At 51.5% G+C, this 15,453-nt stretch overlaps 1 protein-coding gene and 1 long non-coding RNA gene across 2 annotated transcripts in view; one reads left to right on the top strand and one right to left on the bottom strand.

Moving 5' to 3' along the window:
- ZNF148 (zinc finger protein 148) overlaps positions 1-15,453 on the top strand; it is a 47,629-nt gene that overhangs the window by 7,350 nt on the left and 24,826 nt on the right. The window lies entirely within an intron of this gene.
- LOC138645781 (uncharacterized) lies at positions 12,788-13,141 on the bottom strand. The gene is made up of 2 exons (XR_011314754.1): positions 12,996-13,141; positions 12,788-12,893 (listed from the first exon to the last, which is right to left on the bottom strand). It is a non-coding gene; the product is annotated as an uncharacterized lncRNA (long non-coding RNA).

Consider the following 15,453-nt stretch of genomic DNA (forward strand, 5'->3'; position numbering starts at 1 on the left):
TGCACAGGAGCAATGAAAGCGTCTGCGTGCCAATACTAGGGGTTATGGGCTCCATGCACTGTACAGGAGCAATGAAAGCGTCTGCGTGCCAATACTAGGGGATATGGGCTCCATGCACTGCACAGGAGTAATGAAAGCGTCTGCGTGCCAATACTAGGGGTTATGCCCTCCATGCACTGCACGGGCGCAATGAAAGCGTCTGCGTGCCAATACTAGGGGATATGGGCTCCATGCACTGTACAAGGAGCAATGAAAGCGTCTGCGTGCCAATACTAGGGGATATGGGCTCCATGCACTGCACGGGAGCAATGAAAGCGTCTGCGTGCCAATACTAGGGGATATGGGCTCCATGCACTGTACAGGAGCAATGAAAGCGTCTGCGTGCCAATACTAGGGGTTATGGGCTCCATGCACTGCACAGGAGCAATGAAAGCGTCTGCGTGCCAATACTAGGGGTTATGGGCTCCATGCACTGTACAGGAGCAATGAAAGCGTCTGCGTGCCAATACTAGGGGATATGGGCTCCATGCACTGTACAGGAGCAATGAAAGCGTCTGCGTGCCAATACTAGGGGATATGGGCTCCATGCACTGCACAGGAGCAATGAAAGCGTCTGCGTGCCAATACTAGGGGATATGGGCTCCATGCACTGTACAGGAGCAATGAAAGCGTCTGCGTGCCAATACTAGGGGTTATGGGCTCCATGCACTGCACAGGCGCAATGAAAGCGTCTGCGTGCCAATACTAGGGGATATGGGCTCCATGCACTGTACAGGAGCAATGAAAGCGTCTGCGTGCCAATACTAGGGGTTATGGGCTCCATGCACTGCACGGGCACAATGAAAGCGTCTGCGTGCCAATACTAGGGGTTATGGGCTCCATGCACTGCACAGGTGCAATGAAAGCGTCTGCGTGCCAATACTAGGGGTTATGGGCTCCATGCACTGCACAGGAGCAAGGAAAGCGTCTGCGTGCCAATACTAGGGGTTATGGGCTCCATGCACTGCACGGGCACAATGAAAGCGTCTGCGTGCCAATACTAGGGGTTATGGGCTCCATGCACTGCACGGGCACAATGAAAGCGTCTACGTGCCAATACTAGGGGTTATGGGCTCCATGCACTGCACAGGAGCAAGGAAAGCGTCTGCGTGCCAATACTAGGGGATATGGGCTCCATGCACTGCACAGGCGCAATGAAAGCGTCTGCGTGCCAATACTAGGGGTTATGGGCTCCATGCACTGCACGGGCACAATGAAAGCGTCTGCGTGCCAATACTAGGGGATATGGGCTCCATGCACTGTACAGGAGCAATGAAAGCGTCTGCGTGCCAATACTAGGGGTTATGGGCTCCATGCACTGCACAGGCGCAATGAAAGCGTCTGCGTGCCAATACTAGGGGATATGGGCTCCATGCACTGTACAGGAGCAATGAAAGCGTCTGCGTGCCAATACTAGGGGTTATGGGCTCCATGCACTGTACAGGAGCAATGAAAGCGTCTGCGTGCCAATACTAGGGGATATGGGCTCCATGCACTGCACAGGAGCAATGAAAGCGTCTGCGTGCCAATACTAGGGGTTATGGGCTCCATGCACTGCACAGGCGCAATGAAAGCGTCTGCGTGCCAATACTAGGGGATATGGGCTCCATGCACTGTACAGGAGCAATGAAAGCGTCTGCGTGCCAATACTAGGGGATATGGGCTCCATGCACTGCACAGGCGCAATGAAAGCGTCTGCGTGCCAATACTAGGGGATATGGGCTCCATGCACTGTACAGGAGCAATGAAAGCGTCTGCGTGCCAATACTAGGGGTTATGGGCTCCATGCACTGCACAGGAGCTATGAAAGCGTCTGCGTGCCAATACTAGGGGTTATGGGCTCCATGCACTGCACAGGCACAATGAAAGCGTCTGCGTGCCAATACTAGGGGTTATGGGCTCCATGCACTGCACAGGAGCAATGAAAGCGTCTGCGTGCCAATACTAGGGGTTATGGGCTCCATGCACTGCACAGGCGCAATGAAAGCGTCTGCGTGCCAATACTAGGGGATATGGGCTCCATGCACTGTACAGGAGCAATGAAAGCGTCTGCGTGCCAATACTAGGGGATATGGGCTCCATGCACTGCACAGGCGCAATGAAAGCGTCTGCGTGCCAATACTAGGGGATATGGGCTCCATGCACTGTACAGGAGCAATGAAAGCGTCTGCGTGCCAATACTAGGGGATATGGGCTCCATGCACTGTACAGGAGCAATGAAAGCGTCTGCGTGCCAATACTAGGGGTTATGGGCTCCATGCACTGCACAGGAGCAATGAAAGCGTCTGCGTGCCAATACTAGGGGTTATGTGCTCCATGCACTGCACAGGAGCAATGAAAGCGTCTGCGTGCCAATACTAGGGGATATGGGCTCCATGCACTGTACAGGAGCAATGAAAGCGTCTGCGTGCCAATACTAGGGGTTATGGGCTCCATGCACTGCACAGGCGCAATGAAAGCGTCTGCGTGCCAATACTAGGGGATATGGGCTCCATGCACTGTACAGGAGCAATGAAAGCGTCTGCGTGCCAATACTAGGGGTTATGTGCTCCATGCACTGCACAGGAGCAATGAAAGCGTCTGCGTGCCAATACTAGGGGTTATGGGCTCCATGCACTGCACAGGAGCAATGAAAGCGTCTGCGTGCCAATACTAGGGGTTATGGGCTCCATGCACTGCACAGGCGCAATGAAAGCGTCTGCGTGCCAATACTAGGGGTTATGGGCTCCATGCACTACACGGGCACAATGAAAGCGTCTGCGTGCCAATACTAGGGATTATGGGCTCCATGCACTGCACAGGTGCAATGAAAGCGTCTGCGTGCCAATACTAGGGGTTATGGGCTCCATGCACTGTACAGGAGCAATGAAAGCGTCTGCGTGCCAATACTAGGGGTTATGGGCTCCATGCACTGCACAGGAGCAATGAAAGCGTCTGCGTGCCAATACTAGGGGTTATGGGCTCCATGCACTGCACAGGTGCAATGAAAGCGTCTGCGTGCCAATACTAGGGGATATGGGCTCCATGCACTGTACAGGAGCAATGAAAGCGTCTGCGTGCCAATACTAGGGGTTATGGGCTCCATGCACTGCACAGGAGCAATGAAAGCGTCTGCGTGCCAATACTAGGGGTTATGGGCTCCATGCACTGCACAGGAGCAATGAAAGCGTCTGCGTGCCAATACTAGGGGTTATGGGCTCCATGCACTGCACAGGAGCAATGAAAGCGTCTGCGTGCCAATACTAGGGGTTATGGGCTCCATGCACTGCACAGGTGCAATGAAAGCGTCTGCGTGCCAATACTAGGGGATATGGGCTCCATGCACTGCACGGGCGCAATGAAAGCGTCTGCGTGCCAATACTAGGGGTTATGCCCTCCATGCACTGTACAGGAGCAATGAAAGCGTCTGCGTGCCAATACTAGGGGTTATGGGCTCCATGCACTGCACAGGAGCAATGAAAGCGTCTACGTGCCAATACTAGGGGTTATGCCCTCCATGCACTGCACGGGCGCAATGAAAGCGTCTGCGTGCCAATACTAGGGGTTATGGGCTCCATGCACTGCACAAGGAGCAATGAAAGCGTCTGCGTGCCAATACTAGGGGTTATGGGCTCCATGCACTGCACAGGAGCAATGAAAGCGTCTGCGTGCCAATACTAGGGGTTATGCCCTCCATGCACTGCACAGGAGCAGTGAAAGCGTCTGCGTGCCAATACTAGGGGTTATGGGCTCCATGCACTGCACAAGTGCAATGAAAGCGTCTGCGTGCCAATACTAGGGGTTATGGGCTCCATGCACTGCACAGGAGCAATGAAAGCGTCTACGTGCCAATACTAGGGGTTATGCCCTCCATGCACTGCACGGGCGCAATGAAAGCGTCTGCGTGCCAATACTAGGGGTTATGGGCTCCATGCACTGCACAGGTGCAATGAAAGCGTCTGCGTGCCAATACTAGGGGTTATGGGCTCCATGCACTGCACAGGAGCAATGAAAGCGTCTGCGTGCCAATACTAGGGGATATGGGCTCCATGCACTGCACAGGAGCAATGAAAGCGTCTGCGTGCCAATACTAGGGGATATGGGCTCCATGCACTGCACGGGCACAATGAAAGCGTCTGCGTGCCAATACTAGGGGTTATGGGCTCCATGCACTGCACAGGAGCAATGAAAGCGTCTGCGTGCCAATACTAGGGGTTATGCCCTCCATGCACTGCACAGGAGCAATGAAAGCGTCTGCGTGCCAATACTAGGGGATATGGGCTCCATGCACTGCACGGGCACAATGAAAGCGTCTGCGTGCCAATACTAGGGGTTATGGGCTCCATGCACTGCACAGGAGCAATGAAAGCGTCTGCGTGCCAATACTAGGGGATATGGGCTCCATGCACTGCACGGGCACAATGAAAGCGTCTGCGTGCCAATACTAGGGGTTATGGGCTCCATGCACTGCACAGGAGCTATGAAAGCGTCTGCGTGCCAATACTAGGGGTTATGGGCTCCATGCACTGCACAGGAGCTATGAAAGCGTCTGCGTGCCAATACTAGGGGATATGGGCTCCATGCACTGCACGGGCACAATGAAAGCGTCTGCGTGCCAATACTAGGGGATATGGGCTCCATGCACTGCACGGGCACAATGAAAGCGTCTGCGTGCCAATACTAGGGGTTATGGGCTCCATGCACTGCACAGGAGCAATGAAAGCGTCTGCGTGCCAATACTAGGGGTTATGCCCTCCATGCACTGCACAGGAGCAATGAAAGCGTCTGCGTGCCAATACTAGGGGTTATGGGTTCCATGCACTGCACGGGCACAATGAAAGCGTCTGCGTGCCAATACTAGGGGATATGCCCTCCATGCACTGCACGGGCACAATGAAAGCATCTGCGTGCCAATACTAGGGGTTATGCCCTCCATGCACTGCACAGGAGCAATGAAAGCGTCTGCGTGCCAATACTAGGGGATATGGGCTCCATGCACTGCACGGGCACAATGAAAGCGTCTGCGTGCCAATACTAGGGGTTATGGGCTCCATGCACTGCACAGGCGCAATGAAAGCGTCTGCGTGCCAATACTAGGGGATATGGGCTCCATGCACTGCACGGGCACAATGGAAGCGTCTGCGTGCCAATACTAGGGGTTATGGGCTCCATGCACTGCACGGGCACAATGAAAGCGTCTGCGTGCCAATACTAGGGGTTATGGGCTCCATGCACTGCACAGGTGCAATGAAAGCGTCTGCGTGCCAATACTAGGGGATATGGGCTCCATGCACTGCACAGGAGCAATGAAAGCGTCTGCGTGCCAATACTAGGGGATATGTGCTCCATGCACTGCACAGGAGCAATGAAAGCGTCTGCGTGCCAATACTAGGGGATATGGGCTCCATGCACTGCACGGGCACAATGAAAGCGTCTGCGTGCCAATACTAGGGGTTATGGGCTCCATGCACTGCACAGGCGCAATGAAAGCGTCTGCGTGCCAATACTAGGGGATATGGGCTCCATGCACTGCACGGGCACAATGGAAGCGTCTGCGTGCCAATACTAGGGGTTATGGGCTCCATGCACTGCACGGGCACAATGAAAGCGTCTGCGTGCCAATACTAGGGGTTATGGGCTCCATGCACTGCACAGGTGCAATGAAAGCGTCTGCGTGCCAATACTAGGGGATATGGGCTCCATGCACTGCACAGGAGCAATGAAAGCGTCTGCGTGCCAATACTAGGGGATATGTGCTCCATGCACTGCACAGGAGCAATGAAAGCGTCTGCGTGCCAATACTAGGGGATATGGGCTCCATGCACTGCACGGGCACAATGGAAGCGTCTGCGTGCCAATACTAGGGGTTATGGGCTCCATGCACTGCACGGGCACAATGAAAGCGTCTGCGTGCCAATACTAGGGGTTATGGGCTCCATGCACTGCACAGGTGCAATGAAAGCGTCTGCGTGCCAATACTAGGGGATATGGGCTCCATGCACTGCACAGGAGCAATGAAAGCGTCTGCGTGCCAATACTAGGGGTTATGTGCTCCATGCACTGCACAGGAGCAATGAAAGCGTCTGCGTGCCAATACTAGGGGATATGGGCTCCATGCACTGCACGGGCACAATGAAAGCGTCTGCGTGCCAATACTAGGGATTATGGGCTCCATGCACTGCACAGGTGCAATGAAAGCGTCTGCGTGCCAATACTAGGGATTATGGGCTCCATGCACTGTACAGGTGCAATGAAAGCGTCTGCGTGCCAATACTAGGGGTTATGCCCTCCATGCACTGCACAGGAGCTATGAAAGCGTCTGCGTGCCAATACTAGGGGTTATGCCCTCCATGCACTGCACAGGAGCAATGAAAGCGTCTGCGTGCCAATACTAGGGGTTATGGGCTCCATGCACTGCACGGGCACAATGAAAGCGTCTGCGTGCCAATACTAGGGGTTATGGGCTCCATGCACTGCACAGGAGCAATGAAAGCGTCTGCGTGCCAATACTAGGGGTTATGGGCTCCATGCACTGCACAGGAGCAATGAAAGCGTCTGCGTGCCAATACTAGGGGATATGCCCTCCATGGACTGCACGGGCACAATGAAAGCGTCTGCGTGCCAATACTAGGGGTTGTGCCCTCCATGCACTGCACAGGAGCTATGAAAGCGTCTGCGTGCCAATACTAGGGGTTATGGGCTCCATGCACTGCACGGGCACAATGAAAGCGTCTGCGTGCCAATACTAGGGGTTATGCCCTCCATGGACTGCACGGGCACAATGAAAGCGTCTGCGTGCCAATACTAGGGGTTATGCCCTCCATGCACTGCACAGGAGCAATGAAAGCGTCTGCGTGCCAATACTAGGGGATATGGGCTCCATGCACTGCACGGGCACAATGAAAGCGTCTGCGTGCCAATACTAGGGGATATGGGCTCCATGCACTGTACAGGAGCAATGAAAGCGTCTGCGTGCCAATACTAGGGGTTATGTGCTCCATGCACTGCACAGGAGCAATGAAAGCGTCTGCGTGCCAATACTAGGGGTTATGGGCTCCATGCACTGCACAGGCGCAATGAAAGCGTCTGCGTGCCAATACTAGGGGATATGGGCTCCATGCACTGTACAGGAGCAATGAAAGCGTCTGCGTGCCAATACTAGGGGTTATGGGCTCCATGCACTGCACAGGAGCAATGAAAGCGTCTGCGTGCCAATACTAGGGGTTATGTGCTCCATGCACTGCACAGGAGCAATGAAAGCGTCTGCGTGCCAATACTAGGGGATATGGGCTCCATGCACTGTACAGGCGCAATGAAAGCGTCTGCGTGCCAATACTAGGGGATATGGGCTCCATGCACTGTACAGGAGCAATGAAAGCGTCTGCGTGCCAATACTAGGGGATATGGGCTCCATGCACTGTACAGGAGCAATGAAAGCGTCTGCGTGCCAATACTAGGGTTTATGGGCTCCATGCACTGCACAGGAGCAATGAAAGCGTCTGCGTGCCAATACTAGGGGTTATGGGCTCCATGCACTGCACGGGCACAATGAAAGCGTCTGCGTGCCAATACTAGGGATTATGGGCTCCATGCACTGCACAGGAGCAATGAAAGCGTCTGCGTGCCAATACTAGGGGATATGGGCTCCATGCACTGCACGGGCACAATGAAAGCGTCTGCGTGCCAATACTAGGGGTTATGGGCTCCATGCACTGCACAGGAGCAATGAAAGCGTCTGCGTGCCAATACTAGGGGATATGGGCTCCATGCACTGCACGGGCACAATGAAAGCGTCTGCGTGCCAATACTAGGGGTTATGGGCTCCATGCACTGCACAGGAGCTATGAAAGCGTCTGCGTGCCAATACTAGGGGTTATGGGCTCCATGCACTGCACAGGAGCTATGAAAGCGTCTGCGTGCCAATACTAGGGGATATGGGCTCCATGCACTGCACGGGCACAATGAAAGCGTCTGCGTGCCAATACTAGGGGATATGGGCTCCATGCACTGCACGGGCACAATGAAAGCGTCTGCGTGCCAATACTAGGGGTTATGCCCTCCATGCACTGCACAGGAGCAATGAAAGCGTCTGCGTGCCAATACTAGGGGTTATGGGTTCCATGCACTGCACGGGCACAATGAAAGCGTCTGCGTGCCAATACTAGGGGATATGCCCTCCATGCACTGCACGGGCACAATGAAAGCATCTGCGTGCCAATACTAGGGGTTATGCCCTCCATGCACTGCACAGGAGCAATGAAAGCGTCTGCGTGCCAATACTAGGGGATATGGGCTCCATGCACTGCACGGGCACAATGAAAGCGTCTGCGTGCCAATACTAGGGGTTATGGGCTCCATGCACTGCACAGGCGCAATGAAAGCGTCTGCGTGCCAATACTAGGGGATATGGGCTCCATGCACTGCACGGGCACAATGGAAGCGTCTGCGTGCCAATACTAGGGGTTATGGGCTCCATGCACTGCACGGGCACAATGAAAGCGTCTGCGTGCCAATACTAGGGGTTATGGGCTCCATGCACTGCACAGGTGCAATGAAAGCGTCTGCGTGCCAATACTAGGGGATATGGGCTCCATGCACTGCACAGGAGCAATGAAAGCGTCTGCGTGCCAATACTAGGGGATATGGGCTCCATGCACTGCACGGGCACAATGAAAGCGTCTGCGTGCCAATACTAGGGATTATGGGCTCCATGCACTGCACAGGTGCAATGAAAGCGTCTGCGTGCCAATACTAGGGGTTATGGGCTCCATGCACTGCACAGGAGCAATGAAAGCGTCTGCGTGCCAATACTAGGGGTTATGGGCTCCATGCACTGCACAGGTGCAATGAAAGCGTCTGCGTGCCAATACTAGGGGTTATGCCCTCCATGCACTGCACAGGAGCTATGAAAGCGTCTGCGTGCCAATACTAGGGGTTATGCCCTCCATGCACTGCACAGGAGCAATGAAAGCGTCTGCGTGCCAATACTAGGGGTTATGGGCTCCATGCACTGCACAGGAGCAATGAAAGCGTCTGCGTGCCAATACTAGGGGTTATGGGCTCCATGCACTGCACAGGTGCAATGAAAGCGTCTGCGTGCCAATACTAGGGGTTATGCCCTCCATGCACTGCACAGGAGCTATGAAAGCGTCTGCGTGCCAATACTAGGGGTTATGCCCTCCATGCACTGCACAGGAGCAATGAAAGCGTCTGCGTGCCAATACTAGGGGTTATGGGCTCCATGCACTGCACGGGCACAATGAAAGCGTCTGCGTGCCAATACTAGGGGTTATGGGCTCCATGCACTGCACAGGAGCAATGAAAGCGTCTGCGTGCCAATACTAGGGGTTATGGGCTCCATGCACTGCACAGGAGCAATGAAAGCGTCTGCGTGCCAATACTAGGGGATATGCCCTCCATGGACTGCACGGGCACAATGAAAGCGTCTGCGTGCCAATACTAGGGGTTGTGCCCTCCATGCACTGCACAGGAGCTATGAAAGCGTCTGCGTGCCAATACTAGGGGTTATGGGCTCCATGCACTGCACGGGCACAATGAAAGCGTCTGCGTGCCAATACTAGGGGTTATGCCCTCCATGGACTGCACGGGCACAATGAAAGCGTCTGCGTGCCAATACTAGGGGTTATGCCCTCCATGCACTGCACAGGAGCAATGAAAGCGTCTGCGTGCCAATACTAGGGGATATGGGCTCCATGCACTGCACGGGCACAATGAAAGCGTCTGCGTGCCAATACTAGGGGATATGCCCTCCATGGACTGCACGGGCACAATGAAAGCGTCTGCGTGCCAATACTAGGGGTTATGCCCTCCATGCACTGCACAGGAGCAATGAAAGCGTCTGCGTGCCAATACTAGGGGATATGGGCTCCATGCACTGCACGGGCACAATGAAAGCGTCTGCGTGCCAATACTAGGGGTTATGGGCTCCATGCACTGCACAGGCACAATGAAAGCGTCTGCGTGCCAATACTAGGGGATATGGGCTCCATGCACTGTACAGGAGCAATGAAAGCGTCTGCGTGCCAATACTAGGGGTTATGCCCTCCATGGACTGCACGGGCACAATGAAAGCGTCTGCGTGCCAATACTAGGGGTTATGCCCTCCATGCACTGCACAGGAGCAATGAAAGCGTCTGCGTGCCAATACTAGGGGATATGGGCTCCATGCACTGCACGGGCACAATGAAAGCGTCTGCGTGCCAATACTAGGGGATATGCCCTCCATGGACTGCACGGGCACAATGAAAGCGTCTGCGTGCCAATACTAGGGGTTATGCCCTCCATGCACTGCACAGGAGCAATGAAAGCGTCTGCGTGCCAATACTAGGGGTTATGCCCTCCATGCACTGCACAGGAGCAATGAAAGCGTCTGCGTGCCAATACTAGGGGTTATGGGCTCCATGCACTGCACGGGCACAATGAAAGCGTCTGCGTGCCAATACTAGGGGTTATGGGCTCCATGCACTGCACAGGCACAATGAAAGCGTCTGCGTGCCAATACTAGGGGTTATGGGCTCCATGCACTGCACAGGCACAATGAAAGCGTCTGCGTGCCAATACTAGGGGATATGGGCTCCATGCACTGCACAGGAGCAATGAAAGCGTCTGCGTGCCAATACTAGGGGTTATGCCCTCCATGCACTGCACAGGAGCAATGAAAGCGTCTGCGTGCCAATACTAGGGGATATGGGCTCCATGCACTGCACGGGCACAATGAAAGCGTCTGCGTGCCAATACTAGGGGTTATGCCCTCCATGCACTGCACAGGAGCAATGAAAGCGTCTGCGTGCCAATACTAGGGGATATGGGCTCCATGCACTGCACGGGCACAATGAAAGCGTCTGCGTGCCAATACTAGGGGTTATGGGCTCCATGCACTGCACAGGCACAATGAAAGCGTCTGCGTGCCAATACTAGGGGATATGGGCTCCATGCACTGCACAGGAGCAATGAAAGCGTCTGCGTGCCAATACTAGGGGATATGGGCTCCATGCACTGCACAGGAGCAATGAAAGCATCTGCGTGCCAATACTAGGGGTTATGGGCTCCATGCACTGCACAGGTGCAATGAAAGCGTCTGCGTGCCAATACTAGGGGTTATGGGCTCCATGCACTGCACAGGAGCAATGAAAGCGTCTGCGTGCCAATACTAGGGGATATGGGCTCCATGCACTGCACAGGTGCAATGAAAGCGTCTGCGTGCCAATACTAGGGGTTATGGGCTCCATGCACTGCACAGGAGCAATGAAAGCGTCTGCGTGCCAATACTAGGGGATATGGGCTCCATGCACTGCACAGGTGCAATGAAAGCGTCTGCGTGCCAATACTAGGGGTTATGGGCTCCATGCACTGCACAGGAGCAATGAAAGCGTCTGCGTGCCAATACTAGGGGATATGGGCTCCATGCACTGCACAGGAGTAATGAAAGCGTCTGCGTGCCAATACTAGGGGTTATGTGCTCCATGCACTGCACAGGTGCAATGAAAGCGTCTGCGTGCCAATACTAGGGGTTATGGGCTCCATGCACTGCACAGGAGTAATGAAAGCGTCTGCGTGCCAATACTAGGGGTTATGGGCTCCATGCACTGCACAGGAGCTATGAAAGCGTCTGCGTGCCAATACTAGGGGATATGGGCTCCATGCACTGCACGGGCACAATGAAAGCGTCTGCGTGCCAATACTAGGGGTTATGGGCTCCATGCACTGCACGGGCACAATGAAAGCGTCTGCGTGGTAATACTAGGGGTTATGCCCTCCATGCACTGCCAGGCGCACTTGGTGCGGTCCAAGGACGGGCAGGGAGTCGCAGGCCATACACAGGGGCCTCTGACGCACTTCTGGTCCTCTACGATGTAAAGGACACGAGCGGGGAATATGTAACGCAGCCGGTCCGGGGATTAGACGCCCTTCGCCCGCTTCCCCTTCGATCAGAGTAACGTGACATACTCTTTGTAGGAAATGGGTGACATCTAACCATATCGTTGTTGCCCAAACACATTTTGGGGTTAAATTAACCGCACTGCAAACAACTGGTATAAAATGCAATATAATGACCTGCTTATATTAATGTGCCAGAAATCTCTACGGGACGTTTACAAGTGAAGAATCAGAAACCTGAGATATATGTGTGATTCCTGGCTCAATAATGTTTTGGTTGAATATTTTTTTTTTTCTGGGCCTCTTGTAATTTGCTGCAGTTTATAGGCTGATAGACAATAACAAGTAAACTCGTCTTGGCCACCATAAGGGTGCAGCACCTATTTGGGCAGAAGGTGTATGGCAATAGCCTAACTTATGAAGGCAACAGGAACAAAGCGGCACTGATCAATCGTGTCCGTTAAACGCTATTGATTACTATGGGGCTGACACATTAACAAGTGTCCCCGGCTCTTTCGGTGGTAGCTCATGGCTACAATGGGCCAAGCATTTTTCGTGGTTCTTTGGAGATTGAGGCTGGTATTGGGAATACATACCACCACAAATCTAGCAGACGAGGGATATACAGCACATGTGCTATTCGGTCTGATTGTAGGCCCCTGTTGTAATCAGCTTTTCTTTGAATATTTCCTTTCGTGTCCTGTTAGTCCATTGTATGAGTTTTCCCTCACTTAGGCCGGCGTCACACTTGTCTTTCAGCTCCTGTCACAATCCGTCGTTTTTTTGAGAATGCAGGATCCTGCATTTTCCTATAGACTTGTATTAGCGACGGATTGTGATGGATGACAGATAAATAAAACTTGGCACTCAATTTGAGAAGAAAAGCTTCTTAGTTTATTGATGCATCCAGACAAACAAAAGTGCTAAACGTTTTCGGTCCACACCGGACCTTCGTCAGAGCGTTTCTTTGACATTGACTATGAAACATATAAATGAATACAGTGTCACATGATGCGGAAATATACGTCATATAATGCAAAAAACGAAAGAGATCTAATGGTGAAAAAACAAAAATCTACGTGATGCTCCATCTGGTTCAGGGAGACATGTGCCAGAGAGATGAGTCTATCCAGAACAATAGGTGCTCCGTGCGAGGTGGAGATATAGTCCGTGCTGAGATGCTGGATAAGGGAAGTAACAATAGTGCTGGAGATGGAAGGACGCTGGTAATAGTAACATAGTAACATAGTTAGTAAGGCCGAAAAAAGACATTTGTCCATCCAGTTCAGCCTATATTCCATCATAATAAATCCCCAGATCTACGTCCTTCTACAGAACCTAATTGTATGATACAATATTGTTCTGCTCCAGGAAGACATCCAGGCCTCTCTTGAACCCCTCGACTGAGTTCGCCATCACCACCTCCTCAGGCAAGCAATTCCAGATTCTCACTGCCCTAACAGTAAAGAATCCTCTTCTATGTTGGTGGAAAAACCTTCTCTCCTCCAGACGCAAAGAATGCCCCCTTGTGCCCGTCACCTTCCTTGGTATAAACAGATCCTCAGCGAGATATTTGTATTGTCCCCTTATATACTTATACATGGTTATTAGATCGTCCCTCAGTCGTCTTTTTTCTAGACTAAATAATCCTAATTTCGCTAATCTATCTGGGTATTGTAGTTCTCCCATCCCCTTTATTAATTTTGTTGCCCTCCTTTGTACTCTCTCTAGTTCCATTATATCCTTCCTGAGCACTGGTGCACAAAACTGGACACAGTACTCCATGTGCGGTCTAACTAGGGATTTGTACAGAGGCAGTATAATGCTCTCATCATGTGTATCCAGACCTCTTTTAATGCACCCCATGATCCTGTTTGCCTTGGCAGCTGCTGCCTGGCACTGGCTGCTCCAGGTAAGTTTATCATTAACTAGGATCCCCAAGTCCTTCTCCCTGTCAGATTTACCCAGTGGTTTCCCGTTCAGTGTGTAATGGTGATATTGATTCCCTCTTCCCATGTGTATAACCTTACATTTATCATTGTTAAACCTCATCTGCCACCTTTCAGCCCAAGTTTCCAACTTATCCAGATCCATCTGTAGCAGAATACTATCTTCTCTTGTATTAACTGCTTTACATAGTTTTGTATCATCTGCAAATATCGATATTTTACTGTGTAAACCTTCTACCAGATCATTAATGAATATGTTGAAGAGAACAGGTCCCAATACTGACCCCTGCGGTACCCCACTGGTCACAGCGACCCAGTTAGAGACTATACCATTTATAACCACCCTCTGCTTTCTATCACTAAGCCAGTTACTAACCCATTTACACACATTTTCCCCCAGACCAAGCATTCTCATTTTGTGTACCAACCTCTTGTGCGGCACGGTATCAAACGCTTTGGAAAAATCGAGATATACCACGTCCAATGACTCACCGTGGTCCAGCCTATAGCTTACCTCTTCATAAAAACTGATTAGATTGGTGACAGGAGCGATTTCTCATAAACCCATGCTGATATGGAGTTAAACAGTTATTCTCATTGAGATAATCCAGAATAACATCCCTCAGAAACCCTTCAAATATTTTACCAACAATAGAGGTTAGACTTACTGGCCTATAATTTCCAGGTTCACTTTTAGAGCCCTTTTTGAATATTGGCACCACATTTGCTATGCGCCAGTCCTGCGGAACAGATCCTGTCGCTATAGAGTCACTAAAAATAAGAAATAATGGTTTATCTATTACATTACTTAGTTCTCTTAGTACTCGTGGGTGTATGCCATCCGGACCCGGAGATTTATCTATTTTAATCTTATTTAGCCGGTTTCGCACCTCTTCTTGGGTTAGATTGGTGACCCTTAATATAGGGTTTTCATTGTTTCTTGGGATTTCACCTAGCATTTCATTTTCCACCGTGAATACCGTGGAGAAGAAGGTGTTTAATGTGTTAGCTTTTTCCTCGTCATCTATAACCATTCTTTCCTCACTATTTTTTAAGGGGCCTACATTTTCAGTTTTTATTCTTTTACTATTGATATAGTTGAAGAACAGTTTGGGATTAGTTTTACTCTCCTTAGCAATGTGCTTCTCTGTTTCCTTTTTGGCAGCTTTAATTAGTTTTTTAGATAAAGTATTTTTCTCCCTATAGTTTTTTAGAGCTTCAATGGTGCCATCCTGCTTTAGTAGTGCAAATGCTTTCTTTTTACTGTTAATTGCCTGTCTTACTTCTTTGTTTAGCCACATTGGGTTTTTCCTATTTCTAGTCCTTTTATTCCCACAAGGTATAAACCGCTTACACTGCCTATTTAGGATGTTGTTAAACATTTTCCATTTATTATCTGTATTCTTATTTCTGAGGATATTGTCCCAGTCTACCAGATTAAGGGCATCTCTAAGCTGGTCAAACTTTGCCTTCCTAAAGTTCAATGTTTTTGTGACTCCCTGACAAGTCCCCCTAGTGAAAGACAGGTGAAACTGTATGTGAAGGATTACCCCTTCCTCCCACGTCACCAATCCGTGACGTCACTACA

This window comes from Ranitomeya imitator, chromosome 7 (genome assembly GCF_032444005.1).
Source record: "Ranitomeya imitator isolate aRanImi1 chromosome 7, aRanImi1.pri, whole genome shotgun sequence".
Lineage (NCBI taxonomy): Eukaryota > Metazoa > Chordata > Amphibia > Anura > Dendrobatidae > Ranitomeya > Ranitomeya imitator.